The 12,148-nt window shown below is 34.4% G+C and overlaps 1 long non-coding RNA gene and 1 pseudogene across 1 annotated transcript; both read right to left on the reverse strand.

Annotated features, from left to right (window-relative positions):
* The window catches only part of LOC110779414 (cysteine-rich receptor-like protein kinase 25), a 50,745-nt pseudogene extending 41,851 nt beyond the window's left edge, over positions 1–8,894 (reverse strand).
* On the reverse strand, positions 746–2,787 carry LOC130466277 (uncharacterized). The gene is made up of 3 exons (XR_008926318.1): positions 2,307–2,787; positions 1,918–2,081; positions 746–827 (listed from the first exon to the last, which is right to left on the reverse strand). It is a non-coding gene; the product is annotated as an uncharacterized lncRNA (long non-coding RNA).
* Positions 8,895–12,148: the final 3,254 nt, after the last annotated feature.

The following is a 12,148-nucleotide window of genomic DNA, read 5'->3' on the forward strand; positions in this document are numbered from 1 at the left end:
AACTCAACACTTAACTGAAATCAAAGAATATTAAACTTAACACTAAATACTAGATACAAGACCACGTAACAAATACTGCTCTTATATGGGAACAGGAACAGACTTCTTTTAAAGATTAAAACTTTAAGGGTGATACCTGAAAGCTTCCGGTTGATGTAAATAAGTCTGATAAAAGTTTCGTAAAGATCTTAAGGTCTATTTATAAGAATCCAGGCTTTTACCCTAGATTCTAATCCTACACTAGTTAGGACTCTTTTCGAAAGATAGTTTTTCGCAAACAGTTTCTAAAAACGCGTTCTAGATAAATTCTATCTTTATTAATCTGAGAGTTGCAAATCAACTTAAAAACCTTTAAGAGTATATCTTTAAGTAGGATAGTAAAATCAGGTTTAATCTTTGATGTTTATCTTTTGAAAAACAAAAACCGATTTTCTTTAGATTCAGGATTTAATTAGGACTCTTTGAAATACTTTGTTCCCATACTAAGCAATATTTGCTTCTACTGATCTTATACCTTTCTGGACCCTAATTGACTTGCTGGGCTTCATTCTTTTCGGCCCATGATTTAATTCGTCCATACTCTTTAGACTTGTATTCTCCACGAGGTTGGACTTAATCTTCATGCTGCTTCACTTCTTGTCTTGTTGCGTACTTTTCCTAGCTTATAGTGACTTGCTCCTGTCAATCCTTAATTCGACAATTAGTAGAGTGTAAGCTTGTCATCATCAAAACTCAGGAATCAACACTCTCTTTTCTTTGCGTTCCGCCTCAGCTGGTGTACAAACATAATGTTCTAATAACCATCGACGCTCGACATAAGTAGGTTCCTGCAGATGGAGGACAAAACAATTATTACGGCAACCGGTAGCCGGTAGGGCATACAATAATTAGATACAAAATGGGGATTTATGAGGAGTTTAAGTATTTTAAAAGCAGGGACAACAGGTAGAACAAGCATTTACAGATAACTTCAATTGTAAATATCACCCAAGATAAGAATCTCTGTAATAAGGACATCAACAACACATGTAGACATGGACAATCTTAGGATAACATATACAGTGAAAATAGACATCGAGGAACCAAAGCATCAGCCGTCAGCAGAAGATAGCAATAGAAATACAGGAGTATCTCAATGGTTTTTTTTTTTCCTTCTCTTTTTTGGTCCAGGGACTCCTCCAGAAAGAAGAAAGAAAAATTAGCAAAAGAAACTTGAAAATTTTGGCAGCTAGGAAGGTGAATATCTTACAGGTTCATATGGATCTAGACTTCTTATTTGCCGGCTCATGATTCATGATATAGAGCAGTAGTTTACTGGATCTTCAAAGAACCTTCACAGCTGCTAATTCAATTTCTTACCGGTTGACAAGATTTTCACTTTCCTTTCACTTAAATGAGAAAAAACAGATTTTCAAAAGAAAATAGAGTACAAAGAGGACAAGCTCCCCTCAAGAGTTAAAAAAGTAAAAGAAAAGAAAGCAACTTAACATTCAAAGACCTTAGGACCTGTATTGAAAAAAAAATTCTCAAAACAATTGGCACATATATAGTCAAACCTTGACTTTGAATTCTCAAACTAAAAGCTCCAAATTTTCTTCCTTCAACAAGAACAAGTAACAAGCCATATTCATTTTCTTTGTCCTTTTAAGCTAGAACTTTTGTTTGACGTTAGACACGCCACCAAAGGAGAAAGTAGCCCACGTATAAAAACAAAAAATAGCAAAAAGAATAGACATCATTAATTAGCATTTCTTAACATAATTTCATACAATATTAATATGATTTATCTTCATAATTACATTTTGAAGATATATAATAAAACACCATATGCAATTTACAGAAAAGGCAGCAGCGTGTAACACAATAGGAAACAAACATGGGAAACACTATTTAGCAGACAGAATTATCTGATTAGACCTGCTTAAGGAAGACCCTTTGGCCTTTGCAGAACACTGGATCCCCAATATAGAACATTTTAAATCTTGAATTGAACAAACCTTGAAGCGCAGATCAAACACGATTCTCAAGAACTCTTTATCCCACTTTGAAAAAGGTGTGACTACACATTCTTTAAGCATATCCTGAAATCCCGGAGTAAGAAATAATATTTAAGCAAGTGAAAGATACCAAATTTTACTAAAAACAAATAGAAAGCAAGTCAATACCAAATGTTACTTGCACCGAATTGCAACAAATGGGTACATACTATAGGCAACAAAAAGAGACTTAATAAAGAGAAAAGAGAGAATAATTGCTTCCAGCAATGAACAAATCTACTCTATATAATAGATAGTGTTGCAACTAACCAGAGTTTCATCACCTTCCCCTTCAACAACTCTACCAGAAGGGCAATTACATCGAGTTCCGCCTCATATCCTTCACCAACACCACAAAAACCGGTTCTCTGATTGTTCAAAACACACATTAGGGTATTACTTCTTGAGCCAGATTCAGCAACTTTTGAAAATTACGAATAAACTCAAACATAAACTTACTACAATGGAAGCAAAAGAGTGGTGTGACGAATAGCCAATCTCCTAGTATCACTCATTGTTCACAGACCTTAATTGCCTTACATTCCACATATATGTTCTTAACATCTTCAACTTCAATTGAATTCTGAACTCTTAATTCTGCTTTATTGGTTCCAACAATAAATTTTCTTTACTTTATTCAAATAAACACACAGCTAATTTAATTATCCACCATAATCAGAGAAATTAAGATTTGGCCAAGTTATCTTGTCAAATAAAGAAAATAAAAAACAAATATTGACCTTGTGTTTGGATTTTGTACAGGATTAGGAATGTTCTCGTCAAGAATCACACATTTCCGCAAATAAACCAGATTAACACACATGAGCACAAGAGTTCAACTAATAATTGAAAATCTATTATTTTTTGCAGTTTGAATGAGGAGAAAGAAGAAAGAGAATTACTGGGAATTTAACACCCAATGCTCTTCTCGTTCTTTTTAGCTCTTGCCCGAATTTCCTTACCCCTTCAAGTTAATCACAAATTTCAATAATCCACCTAAAAAGTAACTAATTTGTGCTATTAATTAATCAAGAAAAAAAAACCAAATCAATATTCCAATTCAACCAAACCAGCCATAATTCAACAAAATCAACAATTAAAAGCAAGAAACAAAACCCTAATTCGAAAATTCCAGAGAAAGGGAAATCATACCAGGGAGAGATACACGAATGGATAGTAAGGAGATTCGGAAGCAGTACACGTAGTGAGGAAGAAAATTTCAATCGCCATTCATATCAAAAGTCAGGTTCAGTTATTGGTGATCGGCAACTTTTGTATAAGACCGCCTTACCGGAAAGACCACTTTAGTTGCTTAACTAATTGATTCCATTTCTTAACTAATTGGTTACATTGCTTAGTTAATTGATTCAATTGCTTAACTAACTAATTCCTTTGCTTAACTAATTGGTTTCAGTGCTTAACTAATTAGGTCAAATGCTTAATTAATTGGTTTTATTGCTTAACTTATATGATACCAAGGTGGTCTTTTGTGTAAGACCGCCTTATAGAAAAGTTTGTAATTGGCGATAGAGATGTAAGTAGCAGCGCAGAACAATGAATGAGAGGGGAAGAAGAAGGGAGAGGGGATAGAAAATGGATAGAAAATGGGGGCGGAGGAGATTGGAGTGAGAGCTAGAAAATGGATAGAAAATGGTTAGGAACCAGAGGTGGAAGAAGAAGAAGGAAGGAAGCCTGGAAGCAGAGAAAGCTAGCGTCGCACAATCTGGAGAGGAGGTAGAGAAGGCAACGAACGTGGCATGATCTGGACAGAAGAGCAAACCATGTAAAACAAAGAAGAATAAAGGGTATTATGGTCATTTAACTGTTTCATGAATAGTAAAACATGTTCAAGCCTTTATATGTGTTATGAAATGACTAATATACATAATCTAGTTTGAATATATTTTTTCTTACGTAAAACTAAAAAATAAGTTGAGAGATATGTGAATAGTGTCAACAACTAAACGTATGGTATGTCTATAAAAATGTGGAAAAAGTACATAATAAGGGATCGATATGGTGTAGAATCTCACCCGGGTGATCCCCTTATTATAGTAGTTATGTGCGTTCGGCTGTCAGGACAAAGCTTAGCTACCCCAAAATCTCCAACCTTTGTTGAAATTGGAGTAAAAATGCAACAATTTAGTAACAAAAGAAATGTGTAACGTACATATATTGATCATAATGGAGTTTAATTAATTACCTTTGGCCGAAATTCACCATCTAAAAGAATGTTACTTGGCTTGATATCTCGGTGTATGATTGCGGGTTGTCCTGTACAAGTTTATCACATTGTAAGCTTAGAAACAAGAAACCTAGACACCTAGCTAGCTTCATAGTGTCAGAAATGTGAGACGGCTCACAATGTTTTTTTAGGTGATGATAAATATCGCAAGTTACGACAATATTTAAGCTTAGTTGTCACAAATCCTATGTGTCGGATTTTAAATGGTACATATAAGCACCACGTCGATCCTGTGTCATCAAAATATTTGTTAGTATGAAAATATGTAAATAAGGTAGTCAATACAAAGAAGGGAAAAAAATTATTATAAATAAATTAAAATATTAAGATTTTTCTATGTTTAATAGGATATAAAAGTTAAATATTTTAGTTTCCATTTACGTTCATGACACATAAGCATGACATGTCATCATTGTGACACGGCTTAAAGGTTGCAAATTACGACCTTTATCATTTTCGTTTTTTTTATAACGCCTCTCAATACTTTAACCTATACTCTGCACGGGGGTATCAATGTATGTATGGGGAGTATTACTAACTTACTCTCGTGCAAGAAAGCAAAAACTTCTGCTAAGGTGAGTGCAATTCCCATTCTCTTTTCCCACGATAATTCTTTGCCATTTTCTGTTAAGGGCGAGTTTTATGTCAGACCGTCTTATACTTATAAATTAAACTATAATTATTAACACAAAATCATAACTATTTGACGAAAATCGAAGAACTTCTCGACGATTTCAGTAATAATTAACAAAAGGGATAGCTAACAATCTTACCATGTAAGTGATGTTCTAACGTTTTGTTATCCACATACTTATAAACCAACATTCGCTCGCGAAAAAAGGTGCAATAGCCTTTCAAGGAAACAACATTATCATGCTTAATATGTGTGATGGTTGTGACTTCTGCGATAAATTCCGCTTCTCCTTGCAATGCGCCTCGAACATTGATGAGTCGTTTTACTGCGACTTGTGTACCGTTAAGAAGAGTACCCTTGTAAACAATGCCGAATCCGCCTTTGCCTAGGATCCTGCTATCGGAAAAATTACCGGTCGCCCAAACTAATTCCAAGTATGAAAACTTTCTTGGATGATGATCTGTGTGCAATTATTACAGTTAGTAAACTCTCAGATCACATGTCATGTCATCCACCTCTTATCCAATTACCATAATATTAAGCATAATCTTACTATTATAACTGTCAGATAGTCTGATAGGAGACTAGCTGATAACTTTCTCACAACACTAATTAGATCATGATGCATGATTGTACTAGATATTTTTTGCTAATTGATGAGCTAGACCATTGCATTATTTTGTGTGTGGGTGTGGTTTACATACCTTGTTCACAAACAGGAGGATGCCCCCGGAGATTGCAGCGCCGGCGAACAACGAGAAAGATGATACCACACAACACCAAAACACACACTATAACCACAGGCACAATAATTTTAAGAGAAACTCCAGCATCTCCTCCTAAAATAACATTTTCACAAAAGAAAATGTGAACAAAATTAGAAGAATCATAAATGACGTGGAAGCAGTGGAGGAGTCAGAATTTTAAAGTTGGGGTTCAAGTGTCTTTAATTTTGCAAAATTATAGTGTAAAATGTTAAGCGAAGGAAAAACTGACAAATAAGTTTTTATAATGTTTGTTTTTATTTGGGATGTCCGTGGACCACCCATAATCCAATATGACTCTGCCATTGGTTGGAATGAAGTTCAAATCTTTACTATATATACTATCCCGCCAAATATCAGTTTCCCAATAAAAGTGTTTCTGTTTGATTTTGTATTTATTCTCTACTTTTTAACAAACTATTTATGTGCGGAAACAAAATTTAGTTTATAAATTATGACAATAATAGATACGGCGTAATTCTAAATTGGTGTTATTTTAGTCAAATCGCTTTATTAATAATTGAAAATATATCACTCAATATTTTGGTCAAATTACCATATTAGCATTTTAAATATGCATATTATATGAATAAATTTAAACGGGCATGTTGAAAATGTTATAAACTATGCAGTAATTTGGGAGATATTCAATTAAATATTTTGTGAAAAATGTGATCAAAATCCGTGCGTGCACGGAATCTAATCTAGTATACGTAAAAATTGTAATTATTTTTCCATATTTGAAAATTTTGTGTAGTTCAAAGTACGTATTGGTTACCTGGTATGGGTGGACGAATATGTGCATAAGGATACAAGTCAAATCGAAAGTTACAACTAGGTAGAAACACCATTGGTGTATTCCAACAACCTCTTTGTCTTAACGCCTGCCTTAGGCACATCTCACAATGGCCACCCATTATATCCGGCCTACACTGCACAAGGCCGCGTAACATCCAATTAGACGTCGACAGGTTGGATTCTCCGGTCGTGAAACCGGTTTTATTCCCTCCATATGCGGCCTCTTGAACAAACCGGTTCATCAAGCTATTTAATATCATCTCATTTTGCTCAAGATACCTGGATCGAAAATTACAACAACAAAAAAAACAATAAAAGGTTATTAATTACAAACTTTTATATAAAACAGTCTTATATAAAATACCGTTTTGGTGTTATATAAGTTAAGCACTGAAACTAATTAGTTACGCAAATGGAATCAATTAGTTAAGCAATCAAAGTGCTATTTTCGATAAGACAGACTTACACAAAAGTTAACGAAAGGTTATTATACGACTATCATTTCCATTACCACATTTTCACTACTAGAATTTGAGTCATTAATGACAACTCAATAATAACGGGCCAAAATTCCGTTGTAAATACCATTTGCGAGAGGGATAACAACTAAATAGAGACCAATCGTCGCAGATGACTTTTGACGAGATTTTCTATCAATATCGGGCCCTTTTCTAACGGGTTTGCAACAAGAAATCCCATCATTATTGACTTTTAGCAACGAAATTCCCTGTCGTTAATGAAACAATTTCTTAACATGTTTATTTACCGTTTACCAAACAGACGGTCAAGGTTAATATAATTATCTTACCTGAATGTTCCTGAGAAATTATAATGTCGATGATTTGGAGTCACTTCCAAATCATCGACAGAAAACATGGAATTTCCATTCGCGTAGCGCAACGTACACTCCTCGTACCATACGATACCTTCTTTGAGAAACCGAGATCTTTCTACAACGGTCCGTGCTGCGGCCTCCACACATCCACGGAAGTCCCCTGCCCTTTATATCAGCCCGACAATAGGCTAGAGCGTTGACTTGGTCAACGCCCGGCGAGGGAAGCGTTGGTGGGGAGGATGTTGAGAAGGGTGGTTGTAAGATTACCAGGGGCGGACCCAGAAATTAAAAATGGGGGTCCCAAATTTTTTTACAACTTCATTGTACAAAAAATTTATAAGTTACGTAACATTTCAAAAGCCACGTTCATAAGATACAATAAAACTAATGAAAATACTATTGTAAAAAAAGTTATATTTGTCCACTTCATTTTGCTTTCTTTGAAACCACTTCATAATATCATCATGAAGTTGGATAAATATGTCGCGCTCTATAAAGTCGAGTACTTTAGCAAATTACCACAAAGCCACAAAGAGGCCAACCATAAACTAGAAATCTTACCCATAAACAAATTACTGATTAGTTTAAGTACACAAATTACAAAAATGCAACCACTGCAAGTATTCAATAACCAAAACACTAAATTAAATTAAATTAAATTCCATATTTCTATCAACTAATAGAGACAATCCAAACACTAATCAAATACTCAATAACACAAACAGTCAAACACGAATCAACTAATAAATTAAATTCTAGATTTTTATCGACTAATCAAATACTCAATCAAAACACGAATCAACCAAACAAGATAATGTGCCTTTCCTTCGATTGTCGTCCTGGTAGCATGAATTATGGGGATTACATTGTGCTTTTTCTTCGAGCCTCAGTGATACATTCAAACAACGTAGCAGATGCACATCAAGTCATCAAGGCCTTCGCACGGAGGATGAATTTTTGGTAGGCTATAGTGAATAGCGTAGGTGCTTGAGTTATATGTAAAAAAAATGTGCCTTTTCTCATACAGTGGCAAAACCAAACAAACACTCTTGTAACCATTTGAATATCTACCTCAATAAGAAATCCCCAAATTATTTATTAAAAAAAAAAAAAAACACTAAACAAGATAGATGAAACACTAAATATTAATCAATTCTATTTTTAAGCACCTAAAGTTTAATTTACAAAAAACACAAAAGCTAATTAAGATTGAACCATTTATTAATTGAAAAAATAAAAAATAAAATTTAATAAAATTAATTACCTTGTTGGGAGTTGTAGTATCACGTGGCTTTCTAACAATTTACTTTATGAGCCTTTTTGTCCTATTCTTTATTGTTGTTAACATGGGGACCATATATATGATTTTTTTTAAAATTTAAATTGAATAAACTTCTGATTTTTTCCCAAAAATAATGGGGGTCCCTATGGACCCTATGAGGTCACTGTAGGTCCGCCCTTGAAGATTACCTTGAAGATTACCTTCAAATGTACTGCCTGAGGCGTAAGTATAATCACTTCTAGGACAATCATAATGTACTCCATTTGACAAAATGATTAGTTGCAAGGTAATTATTACCATGTTAAGAGTGATTATCATACTGAAAAACGACATGATTAATAGTTAATTTTGATATGATTTTAGTTTTGGCTTTTGTGTGGATCATGAATTAGTACTAATAATATACAACGTAACTAGTACTACGTATACACTACTTGTATTTCTTATTTTCTTTACCAAGAGCTATAAGTCTCCCATTTCAGTTAATTAATTTAAATTTTTAATCTTTCATGTACTCCCTCCATCCTTATTCGTTTTACCTACTTGTTGCGCGCATTGCTGGGCATGTATCATTATTTCCGAGTTTTGATCAATAGAGACGCCATTGACATTGACATGTATCATTATTATCTTATCTTATTTTATCTTATCTTATTGGCCAAGAACTTATCTTATCTTATCTTATTGACCCTTAACTTATCTTATTTTATCTTATCTTATCTTATTGGTCCTGAACTTATTTTATCTTATCTTATCTTATCTTATCTTATCTTATCAGACCTGAAATAAGTGAAAATAAGGTGAAGAGAACAGAGCCTTAAACATTATGGAACAGAGGGAGTATCATTTATCGTCGCCTATAAACACAATAGTTTGACATGATTAAATGCCATTGTCCCTGTTATATCTCTAGCTAGTTAGCGTAGTCCGCTGCATATACGTTATCATCATACTAATATACGTTATACGAGTATTACATTGGAATCAATTAAAGGATATTATCACTACTTTTGTTGTTAATTGTTTTGTCAAAAAAGAAATACCCCAAGATATTAATAAATCCTACATTTGCCTAGTTCTAAAGACTGACAACCCAACCTATATTTCGGACTTTAGGCCGATAGGATTGTGTAATACTATGTATAAATTGATTACTAAAATGCTTGTTAGAAGAATTAGACCTCTTTTGAATGAGTTGGTTAGTCCTTTACAGTGAAGTTTCGTGCCAAATAGAGGTATTGAAGAAAATGTGATTATTATTAAGGAAGTAGCACATTTATTTCATAAGGCAAAGAAAGGAAAGAACGTAATGACTTTAAAGTTGGACATAACTAAGGCCTATGATAGCCTTGAAAGGGGTTTTATTCGGGATACTTTAGTTGGTTTTAATTTCCCTTTCACTATGGTTGATCTTATTATGAATTGTATCACTAATGCTAAAATTTCAGTTCTTTGGAACGGTGAAATAACTAAAGAGTTTAGACCGTCTAGAGGGATTCGTCAAGGGGATCCTTTATCCTCATACATCTTTGTCCTCTGTCTAGAAAGATTGTCTTTGATGATAGAGAATAGGGTTATGAGTAAAGCTTGGGCTCCTTTAAGAGTTTCAAAATCAGTTTTCCTTTCTCATATTTTTTACGCAGATGATGTCTTCCTCTTTGGTTCTGCCAACATTGGCACGTTGGACTGTATTATGAAAACTTTGGAGGAATTTGGGATGGCTTCAGGTTTAAGAATTAGTCCTCAAAAATCATCTCTTATTTTCCCATCTAAGATGTGCCATACTATTAGGGATGAATTAGCTGCCCGTTATGGGTTAAAGACTAGTTCTTCGTTTGGAAAGTATTTGGGAATTCAGATTAGCGCGAACAGATTAAAATTAAGTAATTACGCTGATCTTCTTCAAAAAACTACAGATAGAATAAGAGGGTGGCAGACTAGGCTTCTTAACATGGCTGGTAGATGTACTATGATCAAGTCTGTTCTTAATTCTTTTCCAGTTTATTCAATGCAAACTTGCCTTTTACCTGTTTCTGTTTTAAATATTTTGGAGAAAAGTTGTAGGAAATTTTTGTGGAATAAGGTGGATAGGTCTAGATACATACCTAGAACAGCGTGGCATAATATTACTAAACCTATGAATGCGGGGGGGGGGGGTCTAGGTATTAGAAATTTAAGAGACTGGAACTTATCTTTCATGGCAAAGTTGGGATGGACTATCTTAACTCAACCCGAAAAATTATGGGTTAAAATTGTCACAGATAAATATTTAAGAAATGCGGCCTTTTTTGATGTCACTCCTAAAGCTTACAACTCTCCTTTATGGAGGGATATTCTTAAAGGAAGTGATATTTTACAAAAGGGCCTCCAAATAGGAATTGACAATGGTAAATCAACCTCGCTTTGGTATCACCATTGGGTTGGGGATGGCTCGATTTATACTAGGTTAGAAGTTGTTGTCCCTAATAATAAGGCCCATTGGTTTGTGTGTAATATTATTAAAAATGGTTCGTGGTATCTTAAGGATATTGAGCATCTGTTACCAAATAATATTAAATTACAAATTCTAGCCACTCCCCTTCCTCAATCCTCCAATATAAAGGATTTCATCAGGTGGACCCCATCCAAAGAAGGGTCTTTCACCATAAAATCAGCCTACAGACTTTGTTCCTCCTCCCCCATCATTAATAGTTTTCCATGGAAAGGTTTCTGGAAGGTAAAAGCGCCTTTTAAATATAAAGTTCTTATGTGGAATTGTATTAATGAAATTCTCCCTGTTGCGGAAAAACTTAATTACTTTGTTCCTGATATAAGTGTCATGTGTAACAGATGCTACCAAACTTCAGAAACTCATATTCATATTTTCAGATATTGTGCTTCATCAACAATTCTTTGGAGTTATATTTTCCAAAGACTAATGATTCCAGATAAATTTAATTTCCATCTTTTCAGCAATGCTTCTTGGACAGATTGGATTAATTATAACCTGACTGTCTCTTCTGAATGGAAATTGCTTTTTATTACAGCTTGCTGGCACATTTGGAAATTAATATAGAAACTTGGTTGTTTTTGAGAAAAAAATGGTTACAGCTTTCTCTATTTACAATTCCTTTTATGTGGATTGGAAGCTGACTTCACGAATTTTTCAGGATAAAGGAAAAGGGAGGATGGATGAAGTCTACACTCCACGTCCCTCTTGGACTCCTCCTGCTCCTGGGTTTATGAAGCTTAATACGGATGAGGCATGGAAAGGAATAGACGAAGCTGGAGGAGGTGGTGTGCTCCGAAGAGAAAATGGGGATTGGTACCTTGGATATTTAAGCAAATTCAATGCCAAAACTCCATTAGCTGCAGAACTCTTGGCAATGAGGGAAGGTCTTGCAATGGAAAAGGCGTTCAAATTAAGTGTCAAAGCTTGAGGTAGAAACTGATGCTGAATCTTTAATCTTTATGCTGGATACTTCGGGTGTAAATCCTTACCCACATCATGAGCTTGCTGCTGTTATTTCGGATGTTCGAAATCAAATCAATGAAGACTGGGTCCTAGTTTTCAA

The sequence above is a fragment of the Spinacia oleracea genome, chromosome 1 (genome assembly GCF_020520425.1).
Source record: "Spinacia oleracea cultivar Varoflay chromosome 1, BTI_SOV_V1, whole genome shotgun sequence".
Lineage (NCBI taxonomy): Eukaryota > Viridiplantae > Streptophyta > Magnoliopsida > Caryophyllales > Amaranthaceae > Spinacia > Spinacia oleracea.